The sequence below is a fragment of the Schistocerca nitens genome, chromosome 9 (assembly GCF_023898315.1).
Source record: "Schistocerca nitens isolate TAMUIC-IGC-003100 chromosome 9, iqSchNite1.1, whole genome shotgun sequence".
Classification (NCBI taxonomy): Eukaryota; Metazoa; Arthropoda; class Insecta; order Orthoptera; family Acrididae; genus Schistocerca; species Schistocerca nitens.
In genome coordinates this window covers 338,470,379-338,488,995 of record NC_064622.1, presented here as the reverse complement: position 1 = coordinate 338,488,995, position 18,617 = coordinate 338,470,379, and the positions used below count along the sequence as shown (strand labels likewise).

General features: G+C 39.5%; 1 protein-coding gene across 1 annotated transcript in view; it reads left to right on the top strand.

Moving 5' to 3' along the window:
- The window catches only part of LOC126204227 (uncharacterized), a 193,841-nt gene that overhangs the window by 115,957 nt on the left and 59,267 nt on the right, over positions 1-18,617 (top strand). The window lies entirely within an intron of this gene.

Below are 18,617 nucleotides of genomic sequence, written 5' to 3'. Positions count from 1 at the left end.
GAATTTGTTTTTTATTATTTATCAGCTTGTCTGTACTTAAATTATGGCTCAAGATAACATATTTTAAATTCTCTGCTGTATAGCAAGATAGACTCACTGTCGTGTAATTTATTCTAAGCATTTTTTTAACGAAGTCAGATCAGTTGTCACTTAGTCACTAGCGGCTAACCTTCTCTTGCCATTATAAAGCTTTCCTTTTGACTTATTCTGTAGCATGATACTTTTTAAGATCAGAGTGATGGTATAACCCTTTTATTTTTCCATTTGCGGGATCAGAAATCAGATAACAACCTGTGTGCGGTATACGAAGGATCTCGTAAGGTCCCTCAAAAAGACTTTGCCATTTTCGATTTTTGTGTAAGAGCAACGATGGTTTAAAGTGTGTTTTTAGCAAGACTTTTTCGCCTACTTTATAAGTTAACACCTTATTAATATGTTTGTCATACGCCTTCTTGCGTAAATTGGCTTGGGTGGTCAACGTTGTTAGAGCTTGTCTTATTCTGGCGTCTAAACTAGCACTTGTGTTGTTACACTTAGGAATTGAATTGACCTTGAACATCCTTGGAAGGGTAATGTTGGAATTTCAATCAATGTACTAATTTGCTTATAGAAACATAAGGACATAGCATTAATATTTGCACCTGTATCTAGGATTACAGTCGTCAAAATTCCGGCTATAGGAAGTTTTGTCATAGCTTGCACTTGGTCATCTATCGGTTCATCACCGTCAGTCGTCTCTTTCTCTTGTAATAATTCTTGTCTCATGTCAATCCCGTCATTGTATCTCAGTACAAGTACGTCATGGTTTGTCTCTCCGTCGAAGTGGTAGCCCCCATTCTGTCTCAGAGCATCACTTAGGGAGCTTTCAGATGCTGAACTTAGTTTTCCTGTTTGTGTGGTTTTGATTGGCCTTCATCATTAGAAAGTTCGACCAATCTGACATTGTGAGAACACTGAGGAACAAAATTACTGTTATGCACAAACCTCGTGTCAAAATGTTGCTGTGTCTGTTCTGGTGTCCAATACGTGTTACTGTCTTCCGCGTTTGCGAAAAATACAGGGGGATTGTAATGCCTTCGCGGGGTCTGATGATTTTTATTACTATTATGATTTCCGGAATTGTTACTGTGAAATCCACCTTCACACTGTGGTTTTCCGTTAAACTGTGTGTTTCTGTACCTTCCCTGCGCTTGATTTTTACTAGGCGCGGAGTTGTATTGGTATGAGTGGGCGTTATCAGCTGTTTGTTGCTGCCCGTAATCTGAGTGTTGGCTGCGCGAGTACGGTGCATTCCATTGCGATCCGCTCTGCTGTTGCCAACCTTTTTGACTGAAACCGTTTCCAAACTTCTGCTTGTACGATTGATTGCCGTACTGGTTACCAGTCGTGTTATACACGGGATTGAATCGGTTGTGTTGATTATGTCTATTCCTTTTGTGCGGATACCCATTGCCTTTATTTCCGTTTTGCCAATCGTTACTATTTTTTGAATCGTTCCCTGGCTTTTCATAGCCGTTACTGCCGTAATGTTGTGGCCAAGAATTGTGCGGAGTATTCCGCGGTTTGTTAGCTCTCATGTCCTCATAGATCAGGTCTAGGGAATCTAATATCGACAGAAAGGTATCTGGATCATCATCTGGTATGGCTATCAACTTTTCACGAATCGAAATGGGTAATTTAGACTTGAGAATCATAATTACATCTTTACTATTGATAGGGTTATCCCAATACCTAATTTTGCCAAGATATTTTTCGAAGTACATTCTCAGGCTACTATTCCTGGGGTCAAATTGTTCTGCATTATAGACTTCTTTACGAAGGCGCTTCTGAACACCTTCGCTCCAAAATTTGCTGAGGAAACAGTGCTCAAACTCCTCATATGTTCGACACTTATCAACCATTTCTGTTCCCCATATTGCCGATTCGCCACCTATATATCCGGTAACAAATTGGATACGCTGTCTATCAGTCCACGAATTTGGAAAAATGCCGGAGAATCCACGAAGAAAGACAATTGGGTGGATATTTCGTTTTTCCGGGTTAAAGGTTTCAAAAACTCGATGCTTTATCATGCTTTCTTCCTTCATCATTTTTACTAATGAGTCAGATTCTTGGTTTCGTTGACTAACTGGAATATGTGGTGGTGAAGTGTGTTCATTAGATACAACAGGTATTCGGAATTGCCGAAATAATTCATCTTCTTCCTCTGAGGCTAAAGAGTTAGGATAATTCGGTCTCTGTATTCGGGAACTACTACTCACTTGTGCCTTCAGGATATTTAGCTGTTCCGTTACCTCTTGCTTCCAATTTGGTAATTCTTGCTGAAGGGTACGCCTAATGCTACCGAGTTCAGACATAACGGTATCTCCGGAGCTTCCAGGAGCTGACAAGATACCAAGAGTGGTTGCTTTCACCGTCTCTACTAGGTCTTTGTTAATTTTATCTTCGACAAATTTGTCCTTTCCAGCAATCCAGTTCTCATACTTTTCTCTAAATTCTCTCTCATGACTATCTAGTCTCTCCTTTACTTTCGTTTCCGTTTCCAGAGTCAAATTTGACATTCCGTCAGTTAGTTTTTCTACCTGCGTAGTTACTCTGTCTAATCTGTGATTAACCGTGGTTACGGTGGAGTCAAGATTCTTGGTTGCGTTTCGGATGTCAGCTGTCTCGCTTTGCATGGTAGCTAAAGTGTCATTCAGTTCGATAATTATTCCACTTCGCATTTGAGAAACAGCATCCTTAACTTGCTTTGCTACTTCTTTGGCTACGTTTTCTCTAACAGTTTTTATTTCTTCGCTTACTGTAGAAAGTTTATCTTCAAGTGAGGCTAACATTTGTCTATTTTCGTATTTCAAATCATCTTCAAGTGAGGCTAACATTTGTCTATTTTCGTCTTTCAAATCATTTTTAATGGAATTCACCATTTGGCGATTTTCCTCTTTCAAATCATTTTTAATGGAATTCACCATTTGGCGATTTTCCTCTTTCAGTTGGCTATTTCCGTCCTGCATCATTTGACTTATTTGACTCAGTAGCTGTTTGAATACATCGTCTGTCACTACCCCTGAATTGCTTTCACCTGCCTCCCTTGTAACCGGTATATGGCTACGACTACTAGTGGCAGAAACTATGCTGGCATTGTCTAGTTCAGTACCGGTAACATTATGGTGTGAGGCACCAAAGTCCGTAAGATTTCCCACTTCACTTTCTACAATTGATCCAATTGGTGTCTCAGCCCTACTAATTATCGTGCGGGACCGTAAGCGACGCGACACTTCACTCGTTTCATTCTGTTCATCTGAATCTAGTGATGACATTTTATCGTCTGCCATAGCTCACTTATTTACAAACAGTAAGTCAATGAAGTTCGTTTGAGCTACGGGTGTCAGCTGTCGACAGAGATGTAATTTATCGGTTGCGAGTCGGTTGTCACTGCTACGTCACAAGATCGGAATGTCGGGAGATGCACGTCACGAGAACAAGAGACTATTCTGGACCGTAAAGAAAGTATGGCTGCACACTGGTCAAAATAAATGAAAACTAAGGCTGGTCAGCTCCGTGAACAGGCAGCGGACATTTAAAAACAAATGATATGCAATACACAACAATGGAATTTAAACAATACTTGAAGAAATTACTAATCTACTAAATGCAATCTACTGAATTCAAAGCAAATTTTACTGCAACTAATAAAGATCGTCACAAATTGATTAATGTCGGCTGAAATCAAGGAAGCTTGGCTACGGCTAACAAAATTTTAACTTACGTTGTTGATGACTGCCTTGGGAGTTGTAACTAGATTTTCGCACAAATTCTGTTCCAAAAAAAAATCTCTCTTCCGTAATTTATTCTGAATATCTCGTTTCTTTCGCTCAATGGAAATTTTATTGGATGGCGTTTGATGTCATGTAACAAATAAAAAGCACAAGATTAGCTACAATTATTTATGAATATTTCCACAATGCCTATCTTACATAAATTTTTATTCCTTTAAGTTTTTTTTTAATTCGGGTCCCTGTTCGGGCGCCAATTATAACGATATGTTTACGTAAAGTGTATACATAAACATACAGTTATAAATGTTCCCGTTCGTAGTCTCTAATTATAACAATATGTTACTTTTGTGCTGTAACATATAGCTATAATCAGCGGTGGAAACATATTTGCGAACGCCGACCGTCTGCGGCTGTTTCTTGTTGGATCGTCTGATCAGTCGGAAGTTGCATTGCAGAGGAGAGTAAATGCCTATTCAAAATATAATTATTTTGGATAGCTCAACATGAATTTCCTAAGGGACCGTAGTTTATCATGCATTTACCAGTAGAACATGGCGCGGAGAAAATATTTCGCCGCATGCAACTTCCGTCCGAACTCGACGAAAGAATTCGTGACTGTGAACTCTCTATTTGGCAGAAACATATAGAAAATTAAATAATTTCATGAAGAAGTGAGACATAGATTCTGTAGTAAATGAATAGTCCATACACCAGTTCCATTTAACTCTGAATTTATGGCAATTAATAGACGAACTTACACTGCAATGAAGGATTTAACATGGATGCCGTTTTGACTGGCACTTCTCTTAATGAAAACAATTCCTTTGACGTTTTCACATACACGTCGCACAATAAATCTACTGCTAGGCACTTTTAGTATTACACATTTACTTTACACTAGAACAATATTAATTTTGACAATAATAATATGGCGGCAAGACATGCGCGTCCGACACAAATTACAGGAGACAACAAAAGAATGAGTAACTGTTCATCGAGAATATCTCGTACATCTAAACAAAATGTGTAAAAATGTTCTTCTTCTGTCCGTTTTTCGCACCGCGGTTTTCAAAGTCAATAACTCACAGCATCTCTGACGGCGCTTCGACAATAACAAGTTACATCACAGGTCGTTCACCTTTTACATTTTCGCAACATTATTTGCTAACTGTAGCTGTTGCCGAGCGACTGCTCGATTAATGAATGATTTAAAATGATAAGGCAATCACATAATGTTACAAGGTACACAATCACCATTGAAGAGTCTTGCGGATAATATAACAAGTCCATAACCACCACTTGTGCACTCACAAAGTTGTTGGAATTATCCTTAGAACAAGCAATGCTGTTATCCAGTCCCTTGCTGAATTATTAACACACGTGCAAACACTATCACTCCCTACTGCTCACATATTGTGCATATGCTATGACCAACAGAAACGTGTGCAGTCAAAATATACTTAATTTGAAGAACTGGTGTCTATACAATTATAAATTTACAACATAAGAACAAAATAACAAAGGTACAAAATACATCATTACAGAACATAACAATACAGATAACATTTGTAGTAAAACAGGCTTTACAAAAGAATAGAAATAGACATATACGTTAGTGTTACAGGAATTATGACATGAGTACATACATAAAAGATCAGAATAGCTTTTGAAACATCAACTTTACACATGAGCATTAAAACAGAGCAGAATTACTAAAGTCTAACATCTTTACAAAGAAAATAACATATTATTAATGCAAATTATATTTGAGGATCACAGTATTCCTCAGTGAATGTAGCTTAGTATTAGAAAAGTTCTACAACATAAGTATTATCAGATATACATATAAATACAGGAAAAACATAAATACACAAGGGAACACAAACACATAGTGGGATAACACAATGGAAAGGACAGGGTTCGTTTTCAGTGTAACTTTTGGTACTGCAGTATTTTGCGAACAAAACCTTTTTTGTTCTTGGAGATCTCCCTACGTTCATCATTATTCCCAAAAAGTCCTATCTATACCTGCTTTCTCTACTCTGTTCATATTTCTTTCGAAATAATTATTTCTTAGTGCACAATACTCATTTTTGCCAAATCTGTTTCTTATATAGTCTACCCCTCTTAAGCTAACTTAAATCTACTGAGCTCAGATGCTAAACTAATGGACGAGGCAATGCAGCATCACATAAAACAATTAATATAAACAGCAATAAAAAAAACGCAGATTTGCGAAGCAAGCAGCATTAAGAAATTAGCAAAGCAATTGTAATATTACATCTAATCTAAGGCAATGAGCAGCAAATAATAACAAGAAATCATTAGTAAAACTGGCTTTACAGAATAATACAAAGTCAAATTCAATAACACTATGCCTGGCAAACAGCAGCAACTTATACCTAAACATGACATAGCTCAAGCAGAAAAATATTACAGTAAAGACAACAATGCAGATAAGGGAAATGTATATTCACATCTTAATGACTATGTAATTAAAGTGGTGCACCACAACAACTTATTGTAAAAAAAATATTACCATTCACTCCCTTTTTTCCCTTTTTTTTTTTGACAAAAATTATTATTAACTCGATCTGTAGACAGAAAATATTTATATTAGTACATCTATAAAATTATATTTGAACCAATGCAGCAGTGCAGCTAGAAACTAGATATCAAATGAAATAAGCAACTATGTACAAAGCAAAGCATAAGAACATCGTTCAATAGTCATGTGGCATTTCATAAGTTAACTCTCGTAGAAAGATGCTTGTCGTAATCAGGTGTGCAGATGTAAAAATATTTCTCGTCATTTCATTAGGCATTTCTGTCGCCATATGGCATTTCTCTCAACTAGCACGACAATAGCCGTGAAATGTTGCGATGCTTTCTACAAAGGAACGTCAATAGCGATTATAATGGCCTCTTTTTTCTTCTACCTGTGCCGCTGGAAGGCTAATGGCTTTTTTTTGTTCGGGCGGCTGTCGCCCAGGTGTCTGACACAGCTGTGTGCCCACGACGTATTACGTGCAGGTGGTCACTTAACTTTCGTACGGAAATATTTACGACAGCAGTTTCCGCTACAATGGCAGTCTTAAATAAAAATATTTCACAGGTCAAGAATTAGCGTTGCAAACCTGTAAAAACAAAATCCCATGAATATAACAGTGTCCAAAAAATTTTCGTCGGCATTGTGATACATTCACGCATTTACACACATTTCATAATTCTAAAAGTACGATTCTCGGTTTCCAACATACGTCTTCACAAGGCAGAGTTCCTAACCGCTACTCATTACTCCTTACCTTATTACACATATACAAATTCGTCGACGCTTCTTCAATACTTCATCATTAGATACATAGCATAATCAAATTCTTCATATAACATTAGCTTATTAATCATAAACATACCTCAACAACATAATACACATCGTCGTCGTAAAAATAACATCATAACACCTCAGTCAAATCTCAAAATCGTCGTAGCTTCCTCCAATAGTTTCAAAACCTAAAAAAAGATTCTCTGCTCATTTCAAAAGTGTCATCTGCCTCAAACGTACTTTAAAATCATGATTCCATACCAAACACATCATTCAAAGCTCACATAGTATCACAATGGTTCCGAAAAAATATGAACAGTTTACAAAGTACAGACAAAATACAATTTCATACGTATGAAGTTATTCAACTGTGTAATTACGTAAACATCTGTCACTGACGTAGTAAAAAAAATGTTTGTCTCTCTCAGTTAAATGATCTGATAGCTGTGTAATACTGTGTTGGAGAAATATGGTACCGATGTGTAAAGTTGTATAAGCAAATACCATATTAGCTAGGGCTCCTTGTGCGTGCCAAACACATGGTACACAAAGTAAACGTGTACCCCCCTGAGGATAAATGTAATTATACCCTCAGGTGTTACAAATTACATCAATGGAATGAAATGTATCTCGGAAAACTTTCTTTGTAATTCAAAAATCTTTAAAAATAAATGTTTTAAGTACAAAATTAATCACTCAAATGCGTGTCCTGTAGCGCTAAACTGTGCGTCTTGTTGTAAGATAATCTCTGTGGAAGTGTCATAGTTATTGTCCTCTGAAAGCTAAGTTCTGCAGAAGTCAATGTACTTACCTGATGATACACAAAAGTGAAATGCTTTGCGTATAGATATCTTAGTTATCACGCTTATTGTTGTGATGAAGAAAGTACTGTGCTGTAACGTATTGTTGTGCTACGGAAATGGCTGCCTCATTGTTGCTATACCACAAAAGTTACTACTAAAACATGTTTTACTTTCCAGAAGAATTCAGAAAACTGTGCAAATATAAAACAGAAACACCTCAAAAGCAACATTGTAAACTGTCACTCATTAGTAGCGTCGTGATAACATCGTGTAGCTGTCACATAAACTAACCACTGTATCATCTGGTATCTCTCAGAAACCACCTTGAATCCATAATGTATTTGCAAGTAAACCAAAATGTTGCATTAAAAAAAAAGCAGATTATCTTTCAATAAACGGTTTTACATGTGAAATGTGGTGTAAACCTTTACTCTTCCTAGTACGCAGAGTTTCAACTTCAACGCAATTATCATGTGGTATACGTCGGATTCTGTAAGGTCCATCGTAAACTAGAAAGAATTTGTGGCTCAAGTGTTTCTTCTTATGTGACAATGAATGAGCTTTAATGAGAACTTTCTGACCCATATACAATTTCTTTGCATTTGCTTTTCCGTGTAGTTTTCTCCTTTTGTCTGCTGCAGATTTTATATTTTTAAGAGCCAAATCAATTATGTCTTTGTGTCGAAGTTTACGTGTATTCGGGAAAGGTACAAGTTCTCTGATTCTGTTCGGTGGTTTTTTATTCTTCAGCACAAGAGTAGGTGGTAAGGCAGTGGAGTCATGAGGCATTTCATTCAGCACGTTTTGAAATAAGTGTAAATATCTGTCCCAATGCTGATGCTTTCTGTGACAATAAAGTCTGCAAAGCTTATTGATTTCTTTCATAATCCGTTCGGAGGGGTTACAATGTGGTGAGTACAATGAAATAAAAACAGGTTTGATTTTATGGTTGCGAAGCATGCGAGACCAAACAGCAGATCTGAATTGCGGTCCGTTATCTGAAATGACTTTAGCAACGTGGCCAACTTCACGTAAGAAATTTTTAACAAAGGCGTTTGATACAGATCGTCCAGTGGCTTTACGTAACGGAGTGAAAGAAACAAATTTGGAAGTAAGTTCAACAGCGACTAGAACGTACGAAAATCCATTCGATGTTCTGACAAGGGGTCCCAATAGATCAACTGCAGCAAATTCTTTTAATTTAGAAGGAACAATAGGAAACAACGGAGCACAATGTGAGACAGTAGATGGTTTCGCCTTTTGACAAAGTTTACAAATAGACAAGACTCTTCGAATTCTCTTTTCCATATTGTTAAAATAACAAGTCGTTCGAAGAATATGATAACATTTTCGTGGACCAAAATGTGCGTAGCTGAAATGAATGTACCAAATGAGCTTATTAACAAAATCGTCAGGAATGCAAAGTACCCATAGCTTGTCATCAACAGTGCAGCGTTTGAACAGTATGTTGTTTCTAACCAGATAATAATGCCGAATCTGTGTGTGTGTCTTTTCATGCCATTTGCTTTTGATGTCTTTCCAAATCGGATCTTTATCTTGTTCATGAGCAATGTCCTTTAAAGATGTGGTGATGAAGTTTTCAAAGGCGACTTTCTGAATGTAAAGAATACTGAAATTTTTCTCGAGGTTGCCTTCTGTGTTACTTTTCTCAAGCCCAGCCGGTGCGCGAGACAGTGCGTCCGCAACAATGTTCTCCTTGCCGGGAATGTAGACTATTGTGAAGCGGAATTCTTGCAGAAACAATGCCCAACGTTTTAACCTGTCATGATTTAATTTTGAGGACATAAGAAATTGTAATGCACGATGATCACTGTATACTTTTACGTGCTTACCAGAAAGAAAGAAACGGAATTTGTTAAATGCCCAAACGATAGCTAAAGCTTCTAATTCAGTAACGGAATAATTTTTTTCAGATTTTGTTAGCACTCGGCTAGCAAAAGCAATGGTTTTCTGAACAGTAGTGTCATTTTCTGTGGCTTCTTGAAATAAATGGGCACCAAGACCGACTTTAGAAGAATCCGTGCTAAGGCAGAAATCTTGTGACAGATCTGGATGAGCTAGAATTGGCGCGTTAAGTAGCGATTCTTTCAAAGAATTGAATTCCAACTGTGCTTGTTCGTCCCAGTTCCAAATAGTATTTTTTCCAGTGAGAGAACAAAGTTTTGGTGTAACAAGGATTTGCATATTCAGTAAACGACGGTAAAAATTTACGAGACCTAGAAAACTGCGGACTTGTCTTTTTGTGGATGGAACTGGAATGGCTCTGATTGCTTCTAACTTTTCAGGATCCGGCTGAATGCCTTCAGAAGAAATAATATGTCCCAAAAACCTCACCTTTGACCTACCGAATTCAGACTTTTCCAAGTTAACTGTAATTCCAGATTCTGCAAAAATACGTAACAAACTGTTGAGGATGCGATTATGTTGTTCCCATGAAGCTTCTGCTATTAGAATATCGTCCACATATAAGGTAATGTGACGTTTTAAGAACTCAGGTAATATGGAATTTAGCCCGCGAATGAATGCTGCTGAAGAAATGTTCAAACCAAAAGGAAGTTTCCGAAACTGATAACAAACGTCGAAACAAAGGAAAGCTGTGTATTTTCTACATTCTGGATGAAGTTCGATCTGATAAAAGCTGGATCTGAGATCAATGGAAGACAACACGTTTACACCATTGAAATTTTGAAGAAGTTCTTCCAACGTTTGCGGCCTGTCTGTTTCAGGAATAATGATAGTATTAATTTGTCTCGAATCTAAGACAAGCCTGATTGATCCATTTTTCTTCTCAACAACATGTAATGGATTGTTGTATGAGCTTACTGCAGGCTCAATAATGCCCTCGTCAAGCATAGATTGTATTTCTGTTCTAACACGGTCCCTATAATGCGCCGGAATTACGTATGGTCTAACACAAAATTTAGTATGCTCACGAACACGAAATTGGTATTGAAATCCCTTGATTGTTCCTGTTTTATGAGTAAAAACTGTGGAATGTGCTTGTAAAATCTCAAAAAGGTCCTGCCTATCAGTGTCATTACAATTCTCAATTGTTTGAATTTTATTCTGAATTAACTCATTAGTATCAAATGCGCCGTCGATATCACCCCTGTCAGTACTTGCAGAGTAATTGTTAGTGTCAAGTTCCGTCGAAAATTCCGAACTGTTGTCTAACAGGAGGTAAAGCCGATTAATTTCTTCGTCATGGTTTGAGAGCCAATCTTCAAATTTCAAAGCTACTGACTTACCTTCTTTTTCTAAACTTATTTCAGCATCGTGAAAGCTTAAGATTGCTTTGTATTCATTCAAAAAGTCTACTCCCAGTATAATTTCCGTCGACAATAATGGAACAATAAGAAAGTTCATAGAGAAACTGTGGCTTTGACAAAAGAATTCTAAGTTGGTTTGTTGGCGTACATCTACACTTTTTCCAAAGATTGCACCTTGTAATTTAATCTTACGTAACGGAAGTGTGGGGCAATCGTTCGATTTGTTGCATTTGCTAAAAGCTGTTTCACTAATTACTGAAATGGGACTGCCAGAGTCAAGTACTGCCTTAAATTTTACATCATTTACTGAGATGTGAATCACAGGATATGCAATGTTGTTATGTTTTACGTCGTGTTCTTGGAGTAAGATGTCCCTAATGTCTTCCATTTTTACGTAATTACTAGCTACGGCAGCTGCGTCGTTAGTGTCATAAGAACGTTTTGTGGCTGCCAGCGGTGTGAGTCATTGCCTATTGTCTCTTTGTTGTCGCGCGTCGTTATTGGGATTTGGAGACCTAACTTCTACAAATTCACCGTGGCGAGAGGGCCCTGCCCTATTTAAATCCCGCCAGTTCTGATGCAATTCAGGTCTGTCGTTACGATCACATCGTCTGTCGTCATGTCGGTAGTTTCTGTGGTTTCTTTCTTGTCGGTTAAGTGGTGGAGAATTTCTCCCTGAATCGTAACTGCGCGCTGGACCATTGCGTCTAAAGTTATTCTGTCCCTCGTAATAATAATTGTTTTGGTTCCCATATTGTCTGTTTCTCTGATTGTCTCTGTGATAGTCATTACTGCGGAGAGGTGATCTTTCCCTGTAATTATTACTACTCTGCCAACGGTTGTTATACGGGTGGTGTCTGTTTCGGTCACGATTCGTGTTGTAAGAATAGCCTTGTCGCGCCCAGTTATTATGTCTTTCATCGCGGAATTGCGACGGATGTGATCTGTAATTGTTGTGCTCGTGCGTTCCGCGATTGTCAGTGTCAATTTCCAGTTCTTGTAAGAGTCCTTGAAATGCTTCAATGTCGTCTTTGCAACGTCCTGCCAAAATAATATGTCGCAAATGTTCAGGCAGTTTGATTAAGCAAATGCGGATGAGTTCTGAGGGGCTGTATGGGTTTGACAGGTACTGATTCTTATGCAACATGTCTTCAAAATATTTCACAAGACTGGAGAATTCAGATTGTTCGAAATGTTTCATCATTATGATGCCATGTTTTACTCGGTCTTGTGTGGCTTGAGACCAATATGCTGAGAGGAAGGCATGGTAAAATTCTCCTTCACTATGACAATCATGAATGACCGAACGCATTCTTACAGCTGGTTCATTCTCTAAATAGCCACACATAAATTCTAATCTGTGTTCTAATGACCAGTTGGGGGGAAAACAATGAGAGAATTGATGGAGCCACGCTTGTGGATGAATATCGTTGGCAGAATTTTTAAACGTTTTGAATTTACGTGTAGTAATGAACAGCTTATAGTCAAAGTCATCATGTCGGCGAGTCGCATATCGGTCATTGTTACGTCGTGTCGGCGGTTCCATCTCAAAATTCGGTGTGCCTTGCCAATTTCTTTCATAATTTCCGAAGTGTCCTGTGTTATTATTTTGTGGTTGTTCTGTATTTCTATGTCCCTCTTCCCGTGTTGGGGCGCGAGTGTCCTCTGAAATACGTAATTCTTGTATTACCTGTGTCAGCTGATCTTGTACTTCCCGGATTTCTCTTTGGTGTTGATTCAGATTTTGTTTCAGTTTCCTAATTTGTTCGCTCTCTTCTGTGTCATTAAAGACTACCGGTTTTGTGTCATTCAGATTATCATCTACCTTCGTAGATAAATTAGTGAACTGATCCGAAAGTTCGGCTACTTTCTCCGATAGTGTACTTATTTCCTCAGTATGTTTTTCTGAACCAAGTTTCAGAGTATCTACTGTGTCCTTTAAGTTTTCCTGAGTTTTTGCAAGTTGCGTAACCGAATCGGTAGATGCAACTGAGTCAAATTTAGCTTGCAAGGTCTCATGATTTTCGTGAACAATAGTTTGCAGTTCTTTTATGGCTGCTTCGTGATTCTGTAGTGCATTTTCATGCCGCGAAAAAATAGGTTGGAAATGCTCACAAATTTGTGTTTTTACGTCATTACAGACTTTTTGACATTTCGATTCAATGTGATGTAACTCATTAGTTAAATCCTCACGTGTTTGTTCAAGAGTTTGCTCCAATGAGTCTAACTTTTGAAGCTTTTGCTGTGTTTGACTCTGATTTTGTTCCATTTGTTTCTGATTTTGTTCCATTGCGTCTAATTTTTGCTGTGTTTGACTCTGATTTTGTTCCATTTGTTTCTGATTTTGCTCAATTGTGTCTAATTTTTGAAGATTTTGTCCCATTGCGTCTAACTTTTGCTGTGTTTGACTCTGATTTTGTTCCACTGTGTCTAACTTTCGAAGATTTTGTCCCATTGTGTCTAGCTGTTGCTGTGTTTGTCCCATTTGTTGTATTAATTGTAATAACAATGCATTGGTGTCTGAAACATGTTCCTCAGTGCTTTTCGGCAGTGAATTTGCACCGGAAACATTCACATTTTGACAAGCAGAAAATGTGTCTTGACTCATTTGAGAAAACGGTGAGGACCCAAAACCTGAGTCTATAGTATTTGCAAAATTGTGTCCTGTCATTCCCGATACCTGAAGCGAGCTGTTGCCGACCGATCGATCGATAATGCTTCCCTCTTCACTAATTGTTTCACTGTCCACGCCATTGTTTGCAACCCGCTCCATTTCCCTATGTGCAATTACCAAATTACCACTGTTAACATTAGTTAATTCATTATTCTGCGGCGCTAACATACTGCTTTCGTCTTCACTGTCATTTCTCAATTTACTTTGGAGCCTAGTGTTACGTTTTTCACACGCCATTATTGTCACAGTGTTTCACACGACAACACAGAAAAACACAATTTCAAGAGCAAAAATAAGAGAACACATTAACATAACACTGAAAATAATATCTAGTTAATTGCAGCTGCGAAATACTTGGTGCAAATCTACATGCATGCCACAACTGTTTTACTGTACAACAATGAAAAAACTACAACTACAATGGAAATTTCTCTACAATTACGCGCTAGCAATAAACAAAATCTACACTAATTACACAAACTACAAGAAAAAAAATCAGAAGATTCCAGTGAGGTATCCTAGGCTAAGGGTCGACATATGAAACGTCCCCTTTGAATAATTCTTACACGACTGTGCTTAACCTGACACACAATATTTATAGCGCAACGCAATCTGACTTTCAAAATTCCCTACAAAAGAATGGCCCTGACTAACATTAACCTGTACTTTTCACAAATCACTTACCTCACAAAAATCTTGGTTACTCCCACTACTGCAATACAGCAAGCGCCACTAATGCCAGCTAAATAAAAGATTCAAACTATGGAAGGCACTAACTACTGATAGGGATAGTTAGCAAATGAAAGATATTAATAGAGAACAAAGAATGTATTTACCTTGATATCATCATATATATAGCAGTTCATGACAAATTACAAAACTCCGCCATCTCTCTCCCCACATCCACCACTGCTGGCGGCTCACCTCCAACTGCCCAGCGCTACGCGCTGTTCACAGCCAGCTGCCTAACACTACAATGGTTGAGTATTACAACAATGCAAAGCAGCCACAGACTGCACACGGCACAGCCGGTGATTTTCATACTGAGGTGGCGTTATCAATAAAAAAACCTAAACAGCCTACTTACACCTCCTCACAGCTTTTTTTCTGTCAGTACCTCATTTCCTACCTACCAAACTTCACTTTCTGCGGAACTATCAGGACATGAACACCAGGAACAAAGAATGCGGTGAAAAACTTACATGAAAGGCAATACACAGAATTGTGTAAAGGACAAGGCCTGCCTACAGAGTAGAAAGCCAAATACGAGGTATATTCAATAGATGAAAGAAAATGTTCTAAATTGTTTTGTGTTTTTGTTGATAGGAACGTGATCTGAACTGAAAGTCATATTGTATAGATCTTCGCACACGTTTAAGATCTGCAGCTTGTTCTCTGTGACTAGGAGCCTAATAACAACGGACTATAGAGAGAAAATTGACGAAAATTTATCTTTTCACAAATTGTCTTCAGTATCTTATCGACTCTTTATCAGCATCAATTCACAATTCTAAAACTCTGTGTGTGTGTGTGTGTGTGTGTGTGTGTGTGTGTGTGTGTGTGTGAGAGAGAGAGAGAGAGAGAGAGAGAGAGAGAGAGAGAAGAGAGACGTTACAAACAAGGTTATAAAAAATGCTGTTTTTTGGGTCAGCGGTAAAGTTCATAAAATGTATCCAAAAGTGTCAGGTTTAATTCCGGTCACTCCTAGTGTTTACATCTTTCACATTTCACTTCTTTCACCTCCGGCTATGTTTCTTAATGTGAAAAACACCAAGTTGTACCGTGTTTTGCAACCTACATTAAATTTTTTCCCCCTATAACTGGGTGGGTAATACGACCATGCCTAGGAAAGCACTATTGCTTTCTAATAAACCATAGGACTGCCGACAGTTTTATCTATTTTATATAAAAGACACACTAAGACCAATGAGAAAGATAATCATACAAATAGTCAGCACGCTGGCATATTTCCACTTGGCAAGTAAGTTACGTTTAGACACTAAGTGACAAGTACTACACTACAGACAGAAACAGCGGTGGTGATACGTGGAGCATGCCACAAACCGATACCTAGCCAATCAACAATGATAGGACAGGAATGACATCTTTTAAAATGGAGTGATTTTCACATAACGACTCAGAAAGCTACGCGACGAGTGAGGAAAGTAATGAGACTGATTTTTTATCTACCAAAGTTTTAATTTTTGTCACACGAATATATTGTTCACTTCAAATTACTTCCCTTCGGCAGCTATACACCGGTGGAGTCGTTGTTCCCTGTCTTGGTAGCAGCGCTAAAAGGCTTCAACTGGTAGAGTCTCTAACACGTCGGCCACATTCTGTTGAATGTTAACCAGAGGCCCAAAATGGCGCTCTTTTAAGATATTTTTTAATTTCGGGAAAAGAAAATGTCAAGGTCTCAGATCTGGTGGACCTGGTGGCTGTGGTACAACAACAGGAATGCCTTATGACGTAAAAAATTTGTAAATGGGCTGTTAAATTGTTAGAAGCTTAGGCAGCCGGTGTCGTAATTTTGAAATGGGTGTTATTATGAATGTCGCGTCATAAGAATTTCACGTGAAGCACCGTTGTGACACAGCCAAAGGTCACTTGTGGAAACTAAGTCACTGAATATTATAAGTAACGTTATTAAAGAATATATCCGACTGACGGTCTCAATCTATTACTGAGCGAGCGCTGAAGACCTTGCCGTCGTGGGCCCACACAACTCTCTCCATCCATCCACCTTTCGCAGCAATGCAGGCTGCTATTCTCCCAAGGAGACGATCGTAGAGATGCTGGATGTAGTCCTGTGGAACGGCTTGCCATGCCATTTCCACCTGGCGCCTCAGTTGGACCAGCGTTCGTGCTGGACGTGCAGACCGCGTGAGACGACGCTTCATCCAGTCCCAAACATGCTCAATGGGGGACAGATCCGGAGATCTTGCTGGCCAGGGTAGTTGACTTACACCTTCTAGAGCACGTTGGGTGGCACGGCATACATGCGGACGTGCATTGTCCTGTTGGAACAGCAAGTTCCCTTGCCGGTCTAGGAATGGTAGAACGATGGGTTCGATGACGGTTTGGATGTACCGTGCACTATTCAGTGTCCCCTCGACGATCACCAGTGGTGTACGGCCAGTGTAGGAGATCGCTCCCCACACCATGATGCCGGGTGTTGGCCCTGTGTGCCTCGGTCGTATGCAGTCCTGATTGTGGCGCTCACCTGCACGGCGCCAAACACGCATACGACCATCATTGGCACCAAGGCAGAAGCGACTCTCATCGCTGAAGACGACACGTCTCCATTCGTCCCTCCATTCACGGCTGTCGCGACACCACTGGAGGCGGGCTGCACGATGTTGGGGCGTGAGCGGAAGACGGCCTAACGGTGTGCGGGACCGTAGCCCAGCTTCATGGAGACGGTTGCGAATGGTCCTCGCCGATACGCCAGGAGCAACAGTGTCCCTAATTTGCTGGGAAGTGGCGGTGCGGTCCCCTACGGCACTGCGTAGGATCCTACGGTCTTGGCGTGCATCCGTGCGTCGCTGCGGTCCGGTCCCAGGTCGACGGGCACGTGCACCTTCCGCCGACCACTGGCGACAACATCGATGTACTGTGGAGACCTCACGCCCCACGTGTTGAGCAATTCGGCGGTACGTCCACCCGGCCTCCCGCATGCCCACTATACGCCCTCGCTCAAAGTCCGTCAACTGCACATACGGTTCACGTCCACGCTGTCGCGGCATGCTACCAGTGTTAAAGACTGCGATGGAGCTCCGTACGCCACGGCAAACTGGCTGACACTGACGGCGGCGGTGCACAAATGCTGCGCAGCTAGCGCCATTCGACGGCCAACACCGCGGTTCCTGGTGTGTCCGCTGTGCCGTGCGTGTGATCATTGCTTGTACAGCCCTCTCGCAGTGTCCGGAGCAAGTATGGTGGGTCTGACACACCGGTGTCAATGTGTTCTTTTTTCCATTTCCAGGAGTGTAGATGAACACATTAACGTAGCTGTATTGTTGAGCAGCGCCGTCGTGAAGATCGACGCCTTCATCTAAATTCTGCGTATAAAATTAAAATAATGCTAACATTCCCGAGTTACAGGAGCTGGGATCCATGGTATCGTAAGTGAGAAAGTCGTTCTTCTTTGCAAATTGCTTTCACTGTATAACACTATTTCACTATTAGGTTTCACAAGACGTTTTGTCACCAGTACATGAGAACAACGAAATGTAACTAATACTAAAACTAATAAACGAAGAGCGTAAAGCTTCTTTTGTCCATCAGTGTTAAATACATTTCATATTAATCTTTGGTATGAGGGTCGAATAATTATCTATACGTTTATCAGTAAGAAAAAAAAATTAAGTTCCTTTATAAATTCCATCACGAAAGTGACCGTTTGACATAGGGAGTTATCATGATGCAGCATCAACTTGTCTGCAATGTCCGTTCTGACTTGATTTACCGTTTTCCTGAGCCTTATAAGGACATCTTTGTAAAACCCTTTTTAACTACGGTCTGCTATCACAAGAACAACCACGCTTTCGACGTTTTCGTCAGCTTTTGATGTTGCAGGCCTCCCTTAGCGAGGATCATCTTAAAAACGATTTGTGCCAGAGGGAAAACTAGTACTATTGGAATGTCTTAGGCCTGTCTCAGTTTTTCGAAGGTCACACTCGCAGATTCTCCAAGTTTTATACAAATCTTGAAAGCATAACGTTGTCCTAAATTACGCTGTTCCTTTTT